The sequence below is a fragment of the Caretta caretta genome, chromosome 7 (assembly GCF_965140235.1).
Source record: "Caretta caretta isolate rCarCar2 chromosome 7, rCarCar1.hap1, whole genome shotgun sequence".
Classification (NCBI taxonomy): Eukaryota; Metazoa; Chordata; order Testudines; family Cheloniidae; genus Caretta; species Caretta caretta.
Window position 1 is genome coordinate 65,450,718 of NC_134212.1, and position 24,878 is coordinate 65,475,595.

General features: G+C 41.6%; 1 protein-coding gene across 38 annotated transcripts in view; it reads right to left on the reverse strand.

Annotated features, from left to right (window-relative positions):
* Positions 1-24,878, reverse strand: part of KCNMA1 (potassium calcium-activated channel subfamily M alpha 1) — an 873,358-nt gene that overhangs the window by 813,545 nt on the left and 34,935 nt on the right. The window lies entirely within an intron of this gene.

Sequence of the window (24,878 nt, forward strand, 5' to 3'; positions counted from 1 at the left end):
CAGGCATAGGGCTAGAGAAAGGGATATAAAATACAAGCAGAATGAATAGTGGCGACATCATGTCAGTTCCATCATTTTAAAAATAATGCTGGGTGGGTTTTAGTTCATTTTACTTCATTTACTGAATGGCAGAGTGAATTATAGGACTACAGGATTAGCTAAAGGAAAGAACAAAGGAAGGAAGAGGGACATTGAGGGAAAGGATGTAAAGAGGAATGGAAGGGACGATGGAGTGAGCACAAAGTGAAGAGTCTGTGTGAAGGAGATGGGTGGAGATTGGAGCAAGAAGCCAATCAGCAGAGGGGAAAGGATGAATGGGTCTAGTAAACTCTGTAGAACTCATAACCTCATGACATCATCAGACGATGGAGCAGTAATGCAAATTAGGGTGAGGTTGGGTATTAAACGAGATACCCAAAGTACTTACTAAATTTGCCCACTTCTGTTTCCAGTGGCTAAGGCTTACATGCTCAAAGACTGACTCTGAAAAAGATTTGGGGTCATGGTGGATAATCAGCTGAACATGAACTTCCAATGTGAAACTCTGGACAAAAAAGCTAATGCGATCCTTGGATGCATAAACAGGGGAATCTCGAGTAGCCATAAAGAGGTTATTTTGTCTCTACATTTGGCACTCATGTAACCTCTGCTGGAATACTGTGTCTAGTTCTGGTGTCCACAATTCAAGGAAGATGTTGATAAATTGGAGAGGGTTCAGAGAAGAGGCATGAGAATGATTAAAAGGGTTAGAAGCTATGCCTTATAGTGGTAGACTCAAAGAGCTCAATCTATTTATCTTAACAAAGAGATGGTTAAGGGGTGACTTGATTACAATCTATAAGTACCTACATGGGGAACAAACATTTAATAATGGCCTCTTCAATCTATCAGGGAAAGGTATAATATAAGCCAATGGCTGGAAGTTGAAGCTAGACAAATTCAGACTGGAAATAAGGCAAACATTTTTAGTGGTTAGAGTAAACCATTGGAACAATTTTCCAAGGCTTGCAGTGAATTCTCTATCACTGACAATTTTTTAAATTAAGGTTGGATGTTTTTCTAAAAGCTCTGCTCTAGGAAATATTTTTGGTAAATTCTATGGCCTATGTTATACAGGAGGTCAGACCAGATGATGAGAATGGTCCCTTCTGGCCTTGGAATCTATGAATCATTAAAATCTCCCCAGGATCCCCTCAGCAGGGGGTTATTCTTCCCTGTACCTCTCCTCCCACCACCACACATCAATTTGGTATGCACCTCAAGTTATTAAAGGGAAAACTGGTAAAGGCAAAAATAAGTGACTGCTTACACGCTTATTTTTACCTTACATTACCTTAAGACCCAAAACAAGCCAAAGTACAAACAGGAAAACAAATCAGGGCTCTTGCACAGCAGAGCCAACTTGGGGCTGATTTACACTTACAGTGCTGCAGCACTGCAGCTATGTCACTGTAGCACTTAGTGAAGATGCTACCTATGCCAATAAGAGAGCTTCTCCCCTCGGCCTAGGTACTCCACTTGCCTGAGAGGAGGTAGCTATGTTGACAGGAGAAGCCCTCCCATCAACAGAATGCTGTCTACAATGGGGGTGTGTACAATGTCTACAATGGGGGTTAGGTCAGCAGGATTTTCCACACTCCTGAGCGATGTAGTTATACCAACAGAAGTTGGTAGCGTAGACCAAGCCTTGGTCTAGTGGACAAGGCCTGCAGCCAAGAGTTAGAAGATTTATGTTTTAATCCCAACTGACATTGATTTGCTGGTGTGATCTTGGATAAAACAACTTCAGCTTCCTCCCCTACAAAGCAGGAATGTGATACTTACGCACCTCGTGAGATCTTCAGAATCAGAGTGCTAAGATTTATAATAGCCTGAGCTAGATTGTCAACCCTCTAACATGGATGCTATTCTTTAATCACTGTAAACAAGATTAGTAATACAACACTGGTTTATTGTAACTATTTGCAATTAATCTGACCGAAAGTGCTGCATTGCAGCCATCAACATCCATCTTGGTGGATAACTTGTAATCTCTGCCATTGATTTCTAAATAAATATATTTTAACCATTCAGCATTTAATGGTCCCTTGAGGAATTATTGGCACATATAAACACAATTAATCCTGATTAATTTATAGGAACAATTTAATTAAATGAGTAATGGGAGGGCATTTTCCCAGCTGGGTTAGAAGAGAAAAGGAAAACATCTCTATGTCTCTACAGAGGTTGTAGTGAAATGGCAACATTTAGAAGTAGATTAAAACCTTCCCTTTTCTATCTAGGCTGTAGGAGGTGGCATTTCAAAGACCCCGTAGTATCTTTTGAATGCTTAATTACAACAAAAGCTTTCCAAAAAAATAGCAGCTAGTTATATGAAAAATGTTTTAAAAGACATTGAGATTTCTGTTTTGCGGCATGGCGTGACCTAAAGAGTTGTGCTATGAGGAATGTCTTAAAGCACTAAATAATAGAGCTGGTTGGGAAACTACTCTCCTTCCCTGCCCATTGGAAAAGCTTCCATTAAAACAAAACTGTTTTCATCCACATTTTTCAAGTTTGAATAGAAAACCTGAAGTATTCTTGACAAACCCCCAAACATTTACATCTGAGGTTTTCTTTTTGGTTTCAACGAAAACCTGCAAAATGCCAGTGAAAATGAACATTTCCACAAAAATATTTTGAGAGGAAAATGTTTCAACTGACTTTTTTTTAAACCAATGCTAATAAGCCACCCAGTGTTATCTGCTTCCCTCCCTGCTTCTGGTCTCTTCCCACTCTACTTTTTCCTCCTACTCCCCCAAACTAAGACCCTTCCTCTCCAAATGCCAGAACATCCCTTACCCAATAGGATGATACCCTCACATTGCTCACCTCCACCACCAGCCCTGCCTTTCATCTCCTTCACTGCTGCCTCCAGGCATGTTCTTCCCTGCACTGGTATCCAAAGTGACTTGCCTCCTCCCTGATGGTCCCAGGTCTGAGGGAAAAGTCACAAGAGGCACCAGCAGCAGAGAAAGGAAGAGCACAGTAGGAAAGCAGGCTTGGGAGAGAGGAGAAGGATCCTAGCAGCAGGAAGTGAGCTGGGACTGACTCCTCTCAGGTAGCTTTCCAAAAGCAAAAATGCTGTTTCCTCACCCTGTCCAAAATGCCTACGCAGTGGCTGAGACCATAAGAAGTCAATCAGTCTTTGAGTTATTACAGGCTTATATTTCTGAATAACCACTATTTCCATAGCACCTACAGAAACACAAAGTTGAGTGTCCCCCTCCCTTCACCCCCCTGCTGGCAAGCAACTGATTATTTCCTTAAAATGCCCTACTGAATTTCCAGAGCTATGCTGACTGACAGCAAAAGATGTTGCTGTATGAAAAAAAAATGCTGTGGCACGATGAGACCCTACAGAGTAAATAGGCGGTCACAGTTGCTCATTTCAGTTCACAACACAAGGGGGGGGGGGGGGAGAGCAGATAGAAAAGGACAAAATCCACAAGGAAAACAAAATTACTTTCAAGCTGTGGATTTGGTACCCAATAGTGGACCCTGCAACTCCAAAGAACACTCTCTACAACACTGGGGGTTGGACTGGATGACCTCCTGAAGTCTCTTCCAACCCTAATCTTCTGTGATTCTTTCCTTGTGTCTCTACCTATGACTTCTATTTAAAGCCACAATGTAATTTTCTGTAGTGCTGGCCTTTAAAAATAATAATAAATAAATAAATAAATAAATAATTCCACCTCTCTGCAGAGGATTTCTTGTCTGCAGGGTGAGTGCCATTATACAGTACTGAAAACCAGTAAAAGAAGAAACTCCCTCCCTGCAGGATAGGAACAGTTTTAAAGGGCTACGACTTTACATTTATAAGTACCTTTCATCCTAAAGGATCCTAACCCACCTTTACACATAACCCTATACATTTAATACCATAGGCAGATTAGAGAGAGACACACTCACAAAGGAATCATTTCACCTACCATTGTAATGCAGCCACCCCTTGGACCCAGCAACTATGAACAGCCCTCCACAATATTGCATCCCCAAAAACATAAAATCTATCAGTCTGGCCAAAACAAGGGCTGGCACAATGTTGGAAAACCAGTTCTTCATTCCAGGTGACTAATAATTCTACCTTTGATTTGATATGTGCACATACACTCTGAGCTGTTTGCTCTGCTCTCCCTGCCAGCTCCTTTACTGAGAGTCAGCAGGGTGCTGAAACTGGCAAGAACACTCTCTGAAGTACACCGTTGTGATTAAATATTTTTGATTGTTGGGTTTTTGGGTTGGTGAGGAGGAGGAGGCTATTTCTTGAAAAACTAGGATGGAACGTTGACCATCACCAGGCTCAAATGCACATTCACTATTGACTCTCCTTGCATATGTTCAGGTATCGTGATTTGTAATGAAAGATACCCAAAAGAAGTCAACATACACTTAGTGTCATGTTCCTCTACCTCTGAGGAACTAAGGCTGATAAGCAACTTTTTGTTGCTGTTATTTTTAATTTTGCACAGCACAGATAGCACACAGACAGGTGCTACATAAAAAGTTAAGGCAGATATGTAGTGCTGTCACTATTGTTTAAGCACTTATCTAAGTATCTGATAATGCGTTTTTATTCCTTCAAATCTTTGTACAAATGATGGTCTTTTGCCAGCCTGGTAACATTCTATTTTTAGGTGACCTGTCCAAGGAAAACCAGGATCTAGAGTTTGATTTAGTGCATGACAAGAAAATAGAGTTGTCATAATATGTATTTTTAATACTTATATGCATTAGCTAGAAACACTTCCCAGAGTTCAGTATGGGGTGCAGCTGCTCGACACTGGAGTCAGGTAGGGGAGAGAGCCACCATTTCTTTTGCTATTCAGAACCATTTACAAAGAAACAAACAATTTGCATGGTTTCAATTCTCAGCCTTGGGTCAGAGCCACCATGTCATTGCTGGTCCATAGCCAACAGCCAATAAACAATCACATTTCACTTATCCAGCCCAGGTTTTATTTGCTCTGAGTCAATAGGATTTTTCTAATCATTTAAAAAAGACAGGTTTCAGAGGAACAGCCGTGTTAGTCTGTATTCGCAAAAAGAAAAGGAGTACTTGTGGCACCTTAGAGACTAACCAATTTATTTGAGCATGAGCTTTCGTGAGCTACAGCTCACTTCATCAGATGTTTACCATGGAAACTTCTGATGAAGTGAGCTGTAGCTCACGAAAGCTCATGCTCAAATAAATTGGTTAGTCTCTAAGGTGCCACAAGTACTCCTTTTCTTTTTTTTTTTTTTTAAAAAGACAGAGTGCTCTCTCAACACTCTCAGTATGGAAAAGCATCAGCTGTTTAGATGTATCTGTTACCTTTAAAAGGCCCATTTGTGTTTGGTCAATCACCATACCATTATCTGTGTATTTGTTATGTTCAAAGTTCTAAAATGGTAACCATACATTATAGGTCTAACTGATTCTGATTTAAGGTTGTGTGCCATTTTTTCCCCATTGAAAAATGTATTCCATCATGGCACTAACGTTGGGGGACCCATCCTTTTCTAAAAGGGAGGTATCTCCTTTGGACTCCAATCTAGCAGAACCAGTATGGGTTCTGTAGACAACCTCCCTGTAGTTATCTTGAAAATTCTAGTTGTTATTTTCCTCCAAATCATCATCTTAGGGCATTCCCACTATATATGCAGAAAAGTCCTTATTCCTCCACATCCTCTCCAGCTTTTATTACTTCATTTTAATATAATATCCTGATCTCAAATGGAGAGAGTTACCATTGATAAAAGCAGGTTGTAGTAATTTTCCTTAATGGATTCCAAAAATAAAATAGTTTTGGCCTTCCTCCCGATATTTCCCATTGACAAAGTGATATCTGTTTCTAGATCCTTTTTCCCATTTTCCATAAAGGTAATCTTATCTCCTAGCTCTACCAGTAATGATGCATAATACCATACATAATGGCATAATCTCTGAGATGGCCTTTGCCATAATTAGTGCTTCTAGACTCATTAAAAGTCTCCTGAAACTTAGGCTTCCACATGCTATTTGACATTATAGCTGGCTACCCATCCCCTGCTGGCTGGGTTGGAGATGGGTGGGGCTTGAAAAAGACGACGAGGGAATAGGACTGAATAAAAAGTATTCTTGTGGTGGGAAGTTTCACCCATTGCCAGCTGTAGGTGGCGCAGGTGATGCTACTATGTCAGGGCTTCAGCTGGATGAAAGCTGGGTGGATTTTTAGACAATACGGATTCACCTAATTCCTTCAGATACCTCTGATTTTGTTATATAATGCGCTAGTTGAAAATAAGCCCACCCCGGTATATTACCATTCCCCGTGCGTTCTCTGATATCTAAATTTCCATAATTTTATCATTATGGAATACCTGGCCAATACCTGTGTATCCCTTTTTCCTCCCACACATTGTATTGTGGATTGATAACCCCAGTTAACATTCTGAATTGATTCTAAGCAAGGAAGAGAATGGCTACCAATGAGGTCTCTGACTGGCAGGTAGTTATTCCAAGAAAGTGCTCTTATAGCAAACACCAATTATTGTGATGGAGGTTTTAACTCTCATAACACAATGAAATGTGTTGGATGGGCATGACAGTCCATTAGCAATCCTCCTCTCCTGATCAATTTGGATGTGACAGAGCTGGACCAAATCCAACTGCATACATGCCCATCATCGATGGCTCTACAGCAATGTCGGCTTACGCTATAAGTGCGCTAAACCTGTCCCATCCACTCACAACTTGACACTGATCTATTTTCCAAATATGCAGGGTTTCCTCATTCCAGAAGCAGTGCCCTCCTACCACAGCCTCAGAATGGTCCCAGTCACAAGTGAGGAGGGGAAAAGGATCAATTTATAATTGCCTAGAGCAGCTTTAAGTTGCTTGCTTCTTACTTAAATTTATATGCTGATTTTGGAGAGGATCACACGCATCCTGATCATGACTCCATTTTGGATGTACATACTACCTTTTCCTCATGCAGGGCACAGCTCACAAGCAACCTGGGTGTAACTTTTGTGTTTGGCTGGCTGTCTTTCACTTTAGTCTATTAGGCTGCCAGTAACTTGCTCACTTTCCTTCATGACAGTAGGGATAGGACCTGCAGCACATAATTTACACTGCAACAGATATGGAGCAAGTGCATGTAACCCAGCTAGCCAGCCAGATTAACTTTTTAATGCTCAGAACACACAACATATGATCAGCAAATGTGCATTCTTTGAGTGAACCTGATCCATTCTGCTGTTCCCCAAATCCCTCTTAATGAAGGCAAATCCCACATCAAAGATATAGGTCTAGCAGTGAAATAATTGACAACAGGATTTGAGTTTAGGTGTTTTTTTTTTAAGTAAAGCCACTGATCGTTCATTCTGTATAGTCCGTATATAAATTTTATGCTAATGTTTATTATTAAGTTGATGAGAAATCACATGCTGGAGGGTTATTTAGAGTAAGTATTTCTGCAAGCAATCTTTGTTGCCACAGTGGAGGGAGAAACAGGCTGGATTCCCTGTGACTGCCACCAGTGCAATGAGCCAGAGACGTGTTATCTTTTAACTTCCTCCTAAACTCATAAATACAAGCCACAGAGCAACTCAAACTATATACTAGCATCGCCCACCCCATCCCCTGTCATCATGGTATCTCAGCACCTCATGAACTTTAACAATTTAGTCTCTTAACACCCTTGTAAAGTACTATTGTGCCCATTTTAGAAATAGGAACTGAGGCACAGAGAGATTGATTTTCCTAAAATCACACAAGAAGTCTTGTAGCAAAGCCCAAATCTCTGAGTTTCACTCCAGTGCTTTAAACACAAGGCCAACCAGCACTCTAAGCAATGCAACAGCATAACAGAGAGACAGAGGGCAGTTCTCCCCTTTGGCGCATATACAAACTTCAACTCATGTCAAACACCGTTGTACAAGGGCATCTAAGGGCTAACAGACTCTTCCCCACACTTGTGCTCTCACCAGAGAGAGAAGTGACCCTGTGCTCTGCAACACCAAGGGGAGAAGAGATCCTGCAACCAAAAACTCCTTTAGGGAGAGGAGAATGTCCCCTAATGCCTGTGTAGAGGAGAACAGACCACAATGAAAGGTCTTAACTCCTGTTCCAATGCACAACATTAGCCCTAGAACCTCCAATAAAATCTGGGTACCTCCAATTCCCACTGCTAGGTAGGAATCCAAAAATAATTAGGGTTAATAAAAAAGCTTCTGCTCCCCAACTTGCACTGCAGCCTCAAGCGCCAAATTAGTGGAGTGGAACAGAATGGAGATGGCAATTGCACCAGTGCCAAACATCCTATTCATATAATCCTAAACTAGGATAGCAGAGATATAATTAGTACAGTTACACTTCGAGTGAAGCTAAATTAAAATACCAGGGTTAAAAGCAGGAAAACTGAACACAGCTGGGTGGAAAAGAAAAAAAAAATCCAACCCTGATGGAGCTTAGGCACTGGAAAACAATGTCATACCAACTTAGTATGGTCTGAATTTCAGCAAGGTCTGAATTTTTTTGTCGATATTTAAGTTTGAGCTTTTAAACCAATTTGTTTGCTTTGTTTTAAAATTCAAAGAAGCCACCTGGTTTCCCCCATCATTCATATTTTACAAAAAGAAATCCTGAGTTACAAGGATTCATATATCAGGGAATAAGATAAAGCACTTTTAATCACTAAATCATCAGTTCAAATCTAGTCCGAGTGAATGATGAACGTTATCTGCTGCCTCATGGCTATGTGAAATGAATTAATAGTTTCGCTGTGGTCCCCTCACATGGACAGTGTACACATGACCAGCACAACAGGCAATAATTGGCTGTCTCAGTGGTTTTGGGCTTCTGGTCTCCTGATCTGTCAATTTGGCACCTATGTCAAGAACCACAAAGGGAAAGGAAACAGCAGAATTCCTTTGCGGATTCAACACAGCAACTCAAATTTGCACAGAACTTTTCAATGTGGAATCAAAGCATGACCATGTGGCAAAGGTTGCTGAAAGCACATGCCATTATTACCCTCTTTCTATTAGCATCTTTAAAACAGGCATTCATTTGATCTCTAGGATGTGTATTTTAGGAATATGCTTCAATTTCTGCAACTGCAGTTTTTCTTTGAACTCTGCAACTGCTCATTATGGGACAGACACTGCACCACTGAATTCAATGGAAGCGTCGCTATTGATTTCAATGGGCACAGGATCAGGCCCAATAATCTTGATGCTGCAACCCCAAATTGCTGCAAATTACTTGTGCAGATATTTTTCAGAACAAGATTAAGGCTCCACAGAAAGCCCCCCAATGGAGTTTTACACAGATGACTCTTACTCCTTTCATTCCCGTTATTTGCCTCTCCAATAGAAATTTTATTAAGAAGACATTTCCCACACCCACCCCCAAACATACACACCATTAAGGCCCTCAGAAACCACTGTGAGAGAAGGCTGTATCAAGACAAAAGTATTTCCTATGGCATTAGTAACTTATGCTTTATTATGAAATGAAGTGCTGGAGATTTACTGTGCTACTGACTGGAAAAGGCTTTTCCAGTATTTTTTAAAAGGTTTGGTTAATATTTACATGTGTTTACTGGAAAGTGGGACAAGAAACAAAAGAGAGGCTTTTGTGCCAAAAAAGATTTTATGACAACTTACATCTCTATCCTATATATGTTTAGTGCAGAAGAAAAGCAAAATCCTCTACTGGGGTTGGGAGAGGCAGAAGAGAACCAGAGGAAAGAAAAAATGCTAATAAGAACCCTTTTGTTTTTTTAAAAAGAGATACCCACACACATTATTATTATTTTAATAAACTAAGCATCTCAGTCTTTATCTAAAAGCAATTATTTAAGGGTCACTACTCAAGCATTAAGAACAGCTTGTTCAAAAGCTCAGTACTTGAAGAATCACCTTAAGGAAATATATTCATCATTCTGCCATTTCTCCACCCCCTCCTTTTGATACACCCGGACATCAAGACAGAAGGGAAAGGTCAATGCGTCCTAAATCGTAATCCACTTGCCAGACGTGACAAGATCCAGAAGCTCTCTGCTAATTCTTTTTAGCTTAATGTCTGAAACTAGAATCAGTTTACACAAGACCACAGGTGCTGTAGGAGCTGGGAGCACTAATTTGTAGGAACAGAAACAGGTTTCTCCCAGGCTGAAGGAGGCTTTCATCTAAATGATAAATATATCTGCACAGAGCCTTGTTTGGTGGTGGTAAGTGAGTGTGCATGTGAGAGAAACACAACTATATCATCAAGATATAGGCTTCATTTATGCTAGAGAGAGAGGTAGGGGTAGCATGTGCGCCACATTTTTTTTGCCAAGATACAGCACCCCTTCAGTGTATATCTTCTTCCTTTCCCACAGCTGTATCTCTCATAGCCTTGTACATAAACACTCATGACAGCTCTCATTTAAAAAGAGCAGCAGCTGAAAGCCTTTCATGCTGTGAGGTAGGCTATGGTAATCTACCACACACAGTCCCCTGGGATTAGCCTGATTGTCAGAATTCTTTGAATGTAACACAAACCACTTATCAACACCTCTTGCCCTCCACTAAAACAATGGGATTGCGGGGCGGGGGGGGGGGGGGGGGAAGAATGTGGACTCACAAAGGAAACCCTTGTGGCACCTTAGAGACTAACCAATTTATTAAATTGGTTAGTCTCTAAGGTGCCACAAGTACTCCTTTTCTTTTTGCGAATACAGACTAACACGGCTGTTCCTCTAAAAGGAAACCCTATAGCATTCCTTCTCCCCTTTACTCGTCCCTATTGACCCTGTGTCGTGGGAATTCTCCCACCACGCCACGACACCAGTCTTTGAGAGCAAAGTAAGGTGCTCCCTCCTACCTGACACGGAGCTCATTACCCGTCCAGTTACAGGGTCATTCTGGCTCTAGAAATAACACACACAAGCCAGACCTAGCCCACTTTTTCTTATTCATCGAACAGCTTTTCCAAATTAGGAAAGTTATTGTGCTGAATTTTGCCTTGCTGTATAGCACTTAGGCTAAAAATAAACATATTTCATCCTTCATTTCATATTTCATGTTTGGAAGTTTTTTGTTTTGTTTTGCGGGGACAATTTAATTTTCTCATCATGAGATACATTTGTAATTTATTGTAATATCACTTTTCCTCATGAATTTCTCTCTATGGATATGGATGGCAGACAGAGCCCCAGAGGAGGGCCACTAGAATTTAACATTGGTTAATGGACATACTTAAAGTTTCATATATCCAAGACTATTTCCCCCCCTAGAGAAAAACCCAGCAATTTGTTTTTGTTATTATGGTATCAGAGGACAGTCTTTCGGTTTTAAAGGTAGCTAACTCGTTTTGTCTATTTAACATGCTACAGGAATGCTCCCCTGAGGGAGAGGGATACATTGTCATTGTGGCCACTCATTAAGAGGCCACTCCTGTCCAGACATCCAATTTCTGCCCATCGCAGAGGTGTTGCCATCCCCTGCTCATTTGTGTGCAGCGAATGTCTTTATGTCTCTCAGATGTACTCAAAAATCCTGTGTGTTGTATGGCACTCTTGAAGCCAGTGCAAAGATTTCTGCAATATATATATGGGAACTAAAGATGTCCACCATACATGACTAGGAGGAAACACAGTTAGGAAGCTGTTATGTGGGGTGGAAAGAAGGGGCAAACAAATACGGGGTTTGTGGGAGTTGTGTGAGGAGCACGAAACTCATCTTTGCATAGGATACTGATGCATCTAAGGTTGACAATGAACACATTGGCCCAGATTCAAAAGTTGTTTAAGTGAGTCAAGAGGGAGTCTAATTTAGTGTAACTTGCACCTTCTTCTAATCCACTTCACCATGTAGGTCACACCAAGTTAGATTCCTTCTAGCCTTCCATACACACACTTCCTACAGTGTAAATCACACCTTACATATCAACTTTTCGTTTGCCCCACTGAGTCTAAAGGAATCAAAGCTGTGGTTGAAATGGAGGTGGGGGGAAATCAGTACCAGAATTCAGCATCTGTTGTAAAACAGGAGTTTGTTGAGTCTGGTGGTGGGGAAGGGGAGATTGAGAGTTGCTAACTACCTCTCCACCTTCCCGGTTTCTCTTCCTCTTGGCCGCTTCTCTCAATAGAGCCAGAAGGAAGGTTCAGTGAGTCTCCACATGTCCTTCCCACCACAACTTCTCTCATTCGGTTCTCTGTGGGGCATGCATCAACTACTGGGTTGGCAGGTGGAATTCTCCACTCTGACTCCCTCAGTCTGCCCTACTGCTGGGGCCTGGGAAATCTCCCACTATCAGGTGCTGTCTTAGCCCTTCCCATTGAGCTCTTCTCTGCTAGCCATGGACCAGTTAGCAGGATCCCTTCTTCTGTTCCTTTGAGGACAGTGAGACTCAAAGAGAGGGAGGCTCATGAAGAAGGGTGCAGATTTGGGAATGAAATTAAGTACCTACATCCCTTCTGCATGAATGCGCCTTCTGCTGCTTGCCAGGGCAAGAGGGATGGGGGATGAAGTAAGACTGCAACCAAAAACCAGACTCTTATTAGTCAATACGAGAGCTGGAGTGGGGACGGACGGACTCTTCATTTCAGCACATCCCAGTAGAGTCCTGGTGCATTTGGCTCTCAGATTTACACCCAGAATTGCTTTTCTGTTAACTCTATGACAATTCCCGGACAGAGTATAAACTGGTGCAACACCCATCCTGAAGCCAGCAGAGAGCAGTATAGCAAAGAAAGCGACAAACAGGAGACAGCATTATGGCCAACCTGCCAACCCCAAACATTCAAAAATCATTAGTCAGGACTAAAACAATTACGAAAGATTGGCTTAAAAAAATCACAAGATTTCACAATAATAAAAAGTATGCTATCGAGGGTTTGAGCCTTTGCATTTTATGTTTTCAAGCTTTTCTCCACAACCATGAGAGCAAGTAACTTAACTTAAAAAACTAAGTTTCTCACGTATTCACTGGAGTGGTAGCTTTAAGAAAAATACCAAACATTGTGCAACTTATGATGATACAGTTGGCAAAAGTTAAAGTAGGCCACCCCCATACTTTAATATTATTCTTCTTGATAAGACAGTCTAAAATGGTGAAGCTTAGACCCTTAGTGGAGTCTAAGCAAATCTCTCTTATGCATCCCCACTAAATTTGGCCTCTTTGTACACATCACCCCTGGCCTCCAATAAGTCAGTCTCTCCCCTAATCCCTCCATAGGCCTTAAGTAACCGCTCTGCAAAGTTTTCAACATGTACCATAGGACAGAGGGTAAATGTATAGGCTTAAAGACAGTGTTAAATATCACAGTTTTCTGAAATGATGGGAAGGATTTTGATTATTTGTATAGCAGAGCTTTTTTTTATTTTACTATCTAATTCTGGCTGTACAGTCTGTGCTGACAGGTAATTAAGTGAATTGCTTTGAAACACTGCTTATAACAGCTACTTTAGCTACTAAATTTAAATTGCAGTTTATAGCATGTATCATCACAATGGTTGCAATTTATAAAAAAATCCATTTTTATTTTGTTAGGTATAATTAGAATTAGTGGCAAAATGTGCCAGACTGACAAGCTGCTGATGTCTCCCCCCTACCCACAGAACAGGTTTGGCAAAGCCAGCGATATTATAAACTTCCCCTCCACTTAGCTATCAATGTACCTTACCCTGTGGTGTACTGAAAGCTGTTAAGATTGTCCTCATTTTAAATTTTATGGGGCTTTCCTTGTCCTGTCTACAGCCTAGGGACCTCTATTGGGAAGCATTTGATCAGTCTGGAAGTATCCGGCCTAGAAAATGGTGGGCTGAGTTCTGCCTTTCTCTGCCTTAGGGAGCAGCCTGCTTTGTCTATCTCTGGTTTTGGGTTATCATTCTGAAGTTTAAGAAATAAAGTAGTGTTATACTGCAAACTTTCAGCAACAGTACTTTATGTTTTTATCTAAATTCTGTTTGCATGCCAAGAACATAACACCCCCTGGACCTGGAGAGACCATCTTCTCAAGATGAAGAAAGAGTTAATTCCCATTCAAGCCCTGGACTGTCTGCTGAGACTATCAAAAATGTAGCTAGTTAGTACCAGTTGTGAACAGGGGTGACAGTTTGGATAATTTTGGTGGTGACCAGAAGGGGTCCAAGTCCCCCCCCCACACACACACACACCTGCTTAAGGCTCTGGGAGGGAATTTGGGTGCAGGAGGGAGCTTGGGGTGCAGGCTCTGGGAGGAAGTTTGGGTGCGGGAAGGATGAAGGCTCTGGAATGGAGTTTGGGTGCAGGCTCTGGGCTGGGACAGGGTTGGAGTGCAGGGGGGAATGTGAGAGGGGGCTTGGGGTGCTGGGTGCAGGAGGGGGTTTGGGTGGTGGCTCTCGGAGAGAGTTTGGGTGCAGGAGGGGTGCGGGCTCTGGGAGGGATTTTTGTGCTAGGTGCAGGCTCTGGGCTGGTACAGGGTTGGGATGCAGGAGGGGGTGCAAGAGGGGGCTTGAGGTGCTCGGTGCAGGAGGGGGTTGGGCTACTGGCTCCGGGAGAGAGTTTGGATGCAGGAGGGGTGCAGGCTCTGGGAGGGAGTTTGTGTGCTGGGTGTGGGCTCTGGGCTGGGACAGAGGGTTGGGGTGCAGGAGGGCTGTAGGGCATGGGGCTGGACCAGGAATTAGGAGTTTGGGGTACAGCAGGCAGGCTGCCCCGGGGCTGGGGGCCAGAGAGGAGGACTCCACCCAGCCGTCTCCCCGCCAGCAGCAGTGAGCTCCAGAGGAGAGCCCGACCCCCCCCCCCAACACACCACACTCACCCAAGCCCCCCCTCCAGGCTGCTGCTCAGGAGGTCCAGCCAGAATAATCCCCTCCCCGCACAGAGTCACTTGCTGGAGCGGTGGGGGCCTGCCATGCACCTCCTCCCCTCCTCCCTCCGCAGGCAGAGCAGCCGCCTCAGCCTGCCCTCGGTGCTGCTTCCTTGTAGCTGGCCGTGGCCGGCAAGGGAGTGCAGTGCGGAGCTGCAGGGGGCAGCCACCCACTGCTCAAGGCAAGCAGAGATGCTCAAGGGAGGTGTGCGGAGGCGGCAGGTGGGGCTGGGGGACACTCCAGGGGAGGCGCGTGGGGCAGCAGGCAGGGCCGGGGGAGAGTCCCTGGCACCACAGGTCCATATAACTCACCACCCCTGGTTGTGAAGGTGGTTTCTGCAGGGTCTAGGATTGCCATTGTCTCTAAACATACTACTTTATAGTTCCAGTAAATACATCATTCGGATTCATCACGTTTAAGAGAAGCCTTTGTTAAAATGTTAGTCTGTATTCCTATAGCAATTTTTCTTAGGTTGGGTGAAACCAAAAAATTGGCTGCTGCCTAAAAATAAAGGAAAACAAAAAAGTATCTTACATTTCCTATAGCACTTTTCACACCGAAGGATCCCAAATTACTTTACAAATGTTCAACTATATTATCATTTCACCCACCCCTGTAATGCAGCAACGCTGAGGTGGAATGGTTTCATAATGGAATGTGGCCATTATTGAACAACTGCACTGGAACACTACACAACAGTGTTAGGAACTGAAGAGTAACCTGAAGTTGCAAGAATATTTCACTGTAGCTAGACAGAGCAGTTTAACCACAGCTAAAAACACAGGACCAGATTCTAAGTTCCTGTAAATCTATTGACTTCAATCAATTTACAACAGCTACATCTCTGGCCATCAATATTCAGTTCACATTATTCCACAGAAGTTAAACAGCACAACAGTTTTTTGGTGGAGTAATTGGTAACTCACCAGCACACACCCTTTTATGTAGTCACAGCCTTTTGGTGGAGTACTTGGTGATTCACCAGTCTGTGCCCATTCATTTTAACTTCAGCACGTTGTCAACTGAATATATAACAACTTTTTCCATTATGAGTTAAACTAAAATATCCCACTTCACCAGCCTGTAACTTGATTAGAAAAAAATGCATATGAGCCTAAATAACAGAATCTTACTGTCAGGGATTGGTTGTCTGATGAGCAGGAAAAAACAATATTTGGTTGAGACAGAATGGGGTTTGTTATAGTTAGGATGAAAAGCTGAGCATATGAAGTGTGCAACATTTTCACAGGGATTTCTGTTATTAAAATAGTCTTACTCAGAGGACCCATAAGGATGGCCTTTAGTTCAGGCCTTGTGTTTTGAGCTCCTTGGATCGACTGTAAAGTGAACATGGAGCATCTTTAATCCTTCTTAAATGACCCACACTGTCTGGCATGTAAAGAAGAGTTTCTGGGTTCAATAGAAGTTTGACACAGCCCTCCCTCCTACACAGATTTCTCATATGGTGTGACCTTTGAGGATGGGACACTCAGTATGTGTGGGGAAGCAGGCAGGTCTAAAAGGGTCTTCCCAATAGAAAGCCTGAAAATATTTTGAATGGTTAAAAGGTTTAAATCAAAGTGTAATTATGAAAGCTAGCCACAGCTTCCTACTGACACATAGAGATGCAGATTTAATCATAATCAATTAACGTAATATGGCTCTTTTAGTCCCACAGCACTTTACAAATTACATACAGAGTACACAGGAATCATTTCTTCCACCATGGAAACGTAAGCCACTGGGGTGTGTCACAACATGTGTCTAAGGCCCTGATTCAGTAAAATTCTTAAACACATGTTTAAGTCCCTTTGATTTCAATGGGCCTTAACCATGAACTTAAAGTATGTGATTCAGTATATGGCACAACACACTATAAAAAGTTTAGAACAGGAAGCTAAGAAAAATATTGTACCCAACAGAAACTAAAAAAGCAGATGGGGAGGTAGGGAGCAGATTAGATAAGCTGAAGCAGATCATAAGTCCCCAATTTGGAACACTGAAGCTCACACCACTTGCCATGTGAAGACGTGCCATATGATTTTTAAATGGTCACTAGTGATCAGAACCTCCATTCCATTTCGGATGTTAATGATGGCACCTCTAAAAGCACACTTCCCCCTACAAGCACATAGATTCTGGCGCTGGCCTGGCTTTGTACGGACTCCGGGGGGACAATGCAACCTACAGATTTACCAATGCTGCTCTTCCTTTGGAGGTCTCCCATCCAAGAATTGACTGTCCACAACCTTATTTAGCCTGCTAGACCTGATGTAATCCCAGCTGAAATGTTAAAAGCTATGCTTCCTTATTATTATTGTTACAACATTAATGACATTAAATCTCTGAATTAACGGTATTCTCATTTGTTAAAATTCAAAAGTAGCTGAGTAGTCCTAATAATAATCTATTGTATATAAACTAAAGCTCTGCTCTATTCTGATGTGCCTGTTTTCTGTGGATATGGAAATAAAGCAACGGCTAGAACTATTTGTTTTCTGACCACCAGTTTCAATTTTTTTTCAATGAACAAAATTCATTTATTCAGACACTCTTTTAAAGCAAGATACAGATTTTGTATCCTTTGGTGAACCCAGTGAATAGTTTAAATAGGGCTTCATTTAGTTACTGTCAAGATACTCATGTATTGGGTCATTAATATCTTTTTAATCTGCTACTCATAGTAACTAGGTCAAGACATGAAATAGCTATTGTGTGAAGCACAAAGGCAAAAACCAACACATCCTGCATTTTATCTTTGCACATACCAGCTCTGCTCTCCTGGATTTATAGGCAAGTGCTCATAGTGTTGTTGTAATGTTCCTGAATTTAGGGCTTACAATTTTTGACCGGTTTATTTTATTGCACAATTCTTTTGAGTGACCAAGTTCTAACGTTATGGGCCTGATTCTGCTCAACAGGAGACTCTCCTTCAGCAGAAGCAATATCATGCCCTACATGTGACATAGCACAGTCTACACTGCACGGTATTTGTGACCTCAGGAATCAAATTCATAGCAACTCTACATACAGCGCTCCCACTGAAGTTTATGGGAGTTCCATGCACAAAAGCAGCTAACAGTATCAGGTGAAAAGAATGTAAACCACAACTGGCATTTAAAAATTATACAAATAAGCAAATAATGCTGCAGGCAAGCACCAATATTTCTCTCTCTGGTGTATAAAAACCAAAACAAGGGCCCAAATATCAATAGAGCCAAAGGATTTTAGTTCTTTGTCGGAAGAGACCCAGACAGTAGTTCTGTCCCATCTCCTCCCTCTTGATCTGGCTCCTTTCCCTTGTCTTTTTAGCATGGGATGCTGCCTCTCCTATCCCGCTGTCCCCTCCTCTTCTTTCTTTACACACTTTCCTATGGCTATGACACCCACTCCTTTACTGACACAGCTTTAACTGTCATCTCTCCTTTTGCGACAACTGCCAAATCTATCCTCTAGCTCTGACCTCTCCTCCCTACATCCTTAGCTGCCTCTCTGGTATATGCACCCAGATGTCCCACTGTCTTTGTAAACTCTGCAAGGCTAAAACTGGCCTTTATACCTTTGCAGCCAAACTCTCTCCTCTCTCCCTTTCCCATCCTTGTTCACAGAGTCATCATCCCTTCCATAAGTTCAATTCCTGTCTCTCCCCCTCCCCTTTATCCAAACTCTAGCCACCTCATCACTTCTTCCTCTGAAATCTCACCAATATTTACTCTAAAATCCAGGGGCCATGACAGCTCTTTTGGATCAACTGCTGCACCCTCCTCATTTCAAGTCTCCCTTACCCATGTCATCTATATAAAATGCTAAAACCATTTACCTCTCCCACCATTCTGACTACTTCACACCCTCCTTCAGATTCCTCCGCCTGTGTGTTACCTCTTACTTTCCACAACAAGTGCATACTTCTTCATCCCACTTTTAAAATCCCTGCATGGCTCCCCAATGCTTCCTCCTCAATCCATACTCCTTTCTCCCTCTCTCTCCCACCCCTCTTCCCAAGCTGCTGGCATTGAATGTCCCATTCATATCCTTCTCCAGTTTGTCATCTTCACAGTTCCTTCCAGACATTATTTCCTTCTTTGAAAAGTGTACAACAGATATTTTTTACTTAATCACTTGCCTCCAGCAGCATTAAGGAACACACCAAAATTTGTGAGTCTTGAAATAAAATTGCAAGAGCTGGCAATGCTACTTATAGCACCAGATGCACAAACTGGCTCTGTAATAACAGCATTTATTTTGAGTTCTGGGAGTGCCAATAGCATGTCTAGTGCATCACTGAAGTGAATGAAATGCTGCATTTCCATCGATGGGCGAGGAGAATGGAAAGGATTTTGCAAGGACTGCAGACCAGTTCAAAGAAAAGGAGAGAGAGAAATAAACTAGTGATTCCCCAAATCTTTTTAAGCAAAGGTTATGAAAGGGGAACATATTATACTAATATAATCATTTTAAAATGCAACCTGCAGTGATTTTTTTAAATCTTGCCTTTTCAGATGACTACAGAGAGAAATTTACTTCATCATAATTACATACGCTAAACAAGGCAATTTCAGAGCAGCATTTTAAAATTCCCACTGATTCACTAGGCCGTTGTGTAAAATCTAGAGGTTACCATTCCCCTAGTAATTCCAACAGGAAATAGCTAGTACCGTGTGTAGTCACTTACACCTCCTCACAGTGGATGTGAAATGGTACCACCAATATATCAGTAGGTGGAAATCTTGGATTTGATAGTACTTTACCCATGTAAATAACTATATAAGGTACAAGGCAGCAGAGAATCAGAACAAAAGAACAGCAAGAGTGAAGTCTATGGGAGTTTTGAGATTGACTTCAACAGGCCCAGAATTTCACCCCAGGAGTCTTCAGAGATGATCTGATACACACTCCCCACAGAGTTCTGGCTCTCGGAAGGAGTGTAAGTGCTACACAGATGTACACACAAACCAAAATTTCAAGTGGGGGAGTAGGCAGAAGTGGAGAAAGTCTGTCAAAAACAAAACAAACAAAAAACCCTGCTGTTCCCAGCGTCTGTGCCTGCAGCTCTTATATTCCTGGATTCTTGATAGACATCTAGCTGACAACATGGCTGATTCCTGCTTAACTATATCATATTCAGATGTTTATACAGATATAGTAGTAATGATTTAGCCACATTTTACCTTAGACCAAGTGATTAGAAAATTTCATTGCAATTTTCCTATTAAAAAGATGGTCAAGACCTCCTGGAATCAGTTGTTCCCACTTTGGGGAAGGGAGAAGACTTCCATTTATTTGTCAAAATTATTCCTGCTGGCTTCGTTTTAGTACCCCCTCTCCCCCAAATGTCAGGAGTTCTACGACTGTGAAGACCCTTTTGTATGTTGCAGGAATAAGGTTTTTTTAAAGTATATTAGAAGGCTCCCTGAAGTCCGATCCCATTTTAGTTTTAGGTCTACTGTAAATTTAGTTCTACACTTTTCTGCATGCCATTAGGGTTATGTTTTATTTGTATAACTGTTTAAACTGCTCTTGCTTGTTTGCTGTATTTTATAGTTTTGTTTGCCTCTGACATTACTTAATAAAATATGTGACCATCAAGACATCCAGAGTACCAAAGCTGATTGTTCAATATTGATTATTACACTGGACTGATTAAGTATGCTCAATCCTGAAAAGCGGTGTGCAATTTCAGCCCCACAGGGCAACATAAATGGTTTAATGCACCTTTCCTGTAGACTAGGTCTCTGCAGTCATATGTATCTGCTGCAATGTAAAATGTTTCTCTCTGATGGAATATACAACAATTCTTAAACTGGGTCATCCATTACATTTCTCCTAGTATATTTTGAATGCATCTAAAGATCTTCCCTGGGGGGCCTTTGCCGTTTACTCAAGTAAATCACACAATATAGCAAACATTTATCTGCAAGGACAAACCCTTACATGGAGTTTGAGTAGGATACATTGTAGACAGGGCTGCATAGCCTGGATGCCCCAGTTTCAACAAGGTTAGAGACAAATCACCCCTACGTAGCACATTAATTCTGAAAAGTATGAGTGCTTATAAATATTTTCATAGTGACTCAATAGAAAGGAAAACAGGGGTGTTTGATCTTTCTGAAATAACTTCTATTTTTCAAGTAAACTCAGAAAAGATTCAATGTATGAGCACTCTCCCAGTGCTAGAGTGACTTTCCAAACATGTACAAATCATTAACATCAAATGCTAAGGAAGAATGTTTTTTTTAGGCTATGAACCGATGGCTCATGTAAACAGCCAACACAACTTGTGAAGCAGAGCCTGAAAGTTTGCATTTCCATCCAAACATTTCACATTTAAAAAGCAAAACTCATTAGACAAGTTAAACACTCATCTAATCCTTAAATAGCTAAAAATATATCTTGTTTCTAACAGCAGAGATACATTTGTGAGTCTCAAACATTTTGTTGACAGGTGAGATTTTTCACCTAGGAATAGTCATGAAAAACAAGAGATGTTGTTATACCAAAAAGGCAATGAGTTTTCCACACAGTCCTCTCTGCTCCCACGGCCAGCTACTGAAGGTACAGAATGTGTGTTGGAATCCAAGCACAGAAAGTTCTTCCTGGCTCTTCTCATGAAGACAAAGTCATAGGCCTGTGTCAAGGTTCCTTCCCCACTCTGAACTCTAGGGTACAGATGTGGGGACCTGCATGAAAGACCCCCTACGCTTATTCTTACCAGCTTAGGTTAAATGCTGCCACCACCAAAGTTTCTAACAATAATAATAGGGGAAGTGCCCACTTGGAAACGTCTGCCCCCCCAAAAAAATCCCCCAAGCACTACACTCCCTTTCCTGGGGAAGGCTTGATAAAAATCCTCACCAATTTGTATAGGTGAACACAGACCCAAACCCTTGGATCTTAAGAACAATGAAAAGCAATCAGGTTCTTAAAAGAAGAATTTTAATTAAAGAAAAAGTAAAAGAATCACTTCTGTAAAATCAGGATGGTAAATACCTTATAGGGTAATCAGATTCAAAACATAGAGAATCCCTCTAGGCAAAACCTTAAGTTACAAAAAGATACAAAAACAGGAATATACATTCCATTCAGCACAACTTATTTTATCAGCCATTTAAACAAAACAGAATCTAACGCATATCTAACTAGATTGCTTACTGACTTTTTATAGGAGTTCTGATCTGCATTCCTACTCTAGTCCTGGCAAAAGCATCACAGAGAGAGAGAGAGAACCCTTTGTTCCCCCCACCCTCCAGCTTTGAAAGTATCTTGTCTCCTCATTGGTCATTTTGGTCAGGTGCCAGCAAGGTTATCTTAGCTTCTTAACCCTTTACAGGTGAAAGGGTTTTTCCTCTGGCCAGGAGGGATTTAAAGGTGTTTACCCTTCCCTTTATGTTTATGAAAGCCTGTGTTTATGACATCCTAAAGAGCAGCCACAAAAATAACCCTAATAATACATTTTATTTACTAAGCCCCTATCTGCCATGGAATTCTTGGCACTTTACATAAAGACACCAATAAAACAAATCAAAAATTTGTTTAAACATAAACATAAATAAAACTATACCAATAAAATACCAGAAATTGATGTCCTTCAGTATAAAAAATATATATTTTAAAGCCCTGATTGCATAAGGTTAAGTTTGTCCCCTTCCTGGAGGGCCAGAGAGAAGGCATCCCATGCAGCCAGGCCTGCCAAGGTAAAAAGAGAATATTTGGATACATCCACAGTGAGTTATGCACTTTAAAAACCATTAAGAAGGCCAGGTGTCTGCTCTAAAGTGTTTTTAATCTAGTTACACAACAGCATAAAAACACAGAAAGGGAAACTGAGGGGACCCAGACAGAGAGATTGAGCAGTGAAGCATAGTAATTGTTTGAGTAGTTGCATGACTTTTGTTTGGATTTTCTCCTAAAACAGAAGGAGTTGGAGATATGAGCAGTATCTCTTCTAGCCTGGACAGCTCCAAGATCACCAAATATAGATGCTATACTAATGGGTACTTTAGATTAATAGATTTTAAGGCCAGAGGGATCATTTTGATCTGCATAGCACAGGCCAGAGATAGGCCAATCATTACTGCATTATGTCCAATAACTTGTAGCTGAACTACAGCACATCTTTTAGAAAGACATCCAAAGGCAGGATGTTTGAAAAAGGAACAAGACACTCTGAATCCCAGCCTTGTGCTTGAAAAACAAGACCATTCTTCCTTAGCATCAGCATTATGATTTCATTGCAGGATCAAGTACAAAGGAACAAGAGGACTGAAAGAGAATGTCTTTGTTTGAGCATAAATATCACTGATAATCAATAAGCCTTTCATAGGTAATTTTGGCTAAGTGTAAAAAGTGAATAGATTTATTGGAACATGTGATAGATGTTCTTAAGTGTTCTCCAGTTCCTTAAACAATCTCTTTGCTGAGTTTAGGTCATTGGCTAACAGATTTTAATAGTGTAGGCCCAGGCATATTAAGAAGCAGGAATTAATCTGTGCTATTTTCACTATTATTCGTGCCAGGCCAGGTGAAATCATTAAAGTGGATAATGAGCTTCCATTTATGCAACAACTTTTATCCAAATGGATTCCAAAGTGTTTTATCAACAGACTGGACAGCCATAACTGTAGGAACCATTCTGGCAAGCTGAAGTGCAGCCACCTGTGGGGTGCATGCAACAGAAACATAACAGTGCACAGCAACCCTAATAGTTTAGGGTAGCAAGTTTATAATGCCAACTTCAATGCAGGTATGACAGGCAGAATGTTATTACCCAAGCTGGAATGTGGCCAAGATAAAATGTAGCATCCAACAATAAGTTTCTCCTGACAGCATTACTTATTGCTAAGAGATTGATTCTGAAGATGTGGAAATTTCCTGCAATGATGAATATTAGTCACTGCACACTGTGGTCTGAGTGAGCTCACCAGCCTACAGCAGATTCATTTCTGAGGAAACCATAATTATATATTGGCTTTGAACACACACACACGATCCAGACACTTAACCCAAAGCTCTTTTGCTCTGAGTACAGCTGTGTATGGCTTCACGGCTTCTTTCTCATGAGCACCCAGCCCTCTGTACTCATGTTAAAACACAGGAGAGAGAAGGGGGAGAGGACTGGCCAGATTCCGCTTCCCTCCTTCCTTCTCAAAAGTGGAGAGATATCCAACCCCCGTACACACTATGGGCCTGATTCTACTCCCTTATTCCTTGGGAGGCCCCACTGAAACTAGTTACAGAGTAAAGTGCTACTCAACATGAGTCAGGAGAGCAGATTCTGGCCCTCTGATAGAAGGTTGAGCTTTTCTCCACTCCTACAGGTATCTTTGAGCTGGTCCCTGATAAAACAGCAGCCTGCCCTTGCTGAGATCCCCTGTTTATAACATTGTCAAGGTTCCTCCCCCACTCTGAACTCTAGGGTACAGATGTGGGGACCCGCATGAAAAACCTCCTAAGCTTATCTTTACCAGCTTAGGTCAAAACTTCCCCAAGGTACAAAATATTCCACCCGTTGTCCTTGGATTGGCCGCTACCACCACCAAACTAATACTGGTTACTGGGGAAGAGCTGTTTGGACACGTCTTTCCCCCCAAAATACTTCCCAAAACCTTGCACCCCACTTCCTGGACAAGGTTTGGTAAAAAGCCTCACCAATTTGCCTAGGTGACTACAGACCCAGACCCTTGGATCTTAAGAACAATGAACAATCCTCCCAACACTTGCACCCCCCCTTTCCTGGGAAATGTTGGATAAAAAGCCTCACCAATTTGCATAGGTGACCACAGACCCAAACCCTTGGATCTGAGAACAATGAAAAAGCATTCAGTTTTCTTAAAAGAAGACTTTTAATAAAAATAGAAGTAAATAGAAATAAAGAAATCCCCCCTGTAAAATCAGGATGGTAGATATCTTACAGGGTAATTAGATTCAAAAACATAGAGAACCCCTCTAGGCAAAACCTTAAGTTACAAAAAAGATACACAGACAGAAATAGTTATTCTATTCAGCACAATTCTTTTCTCAGCCATTTAAAGAAA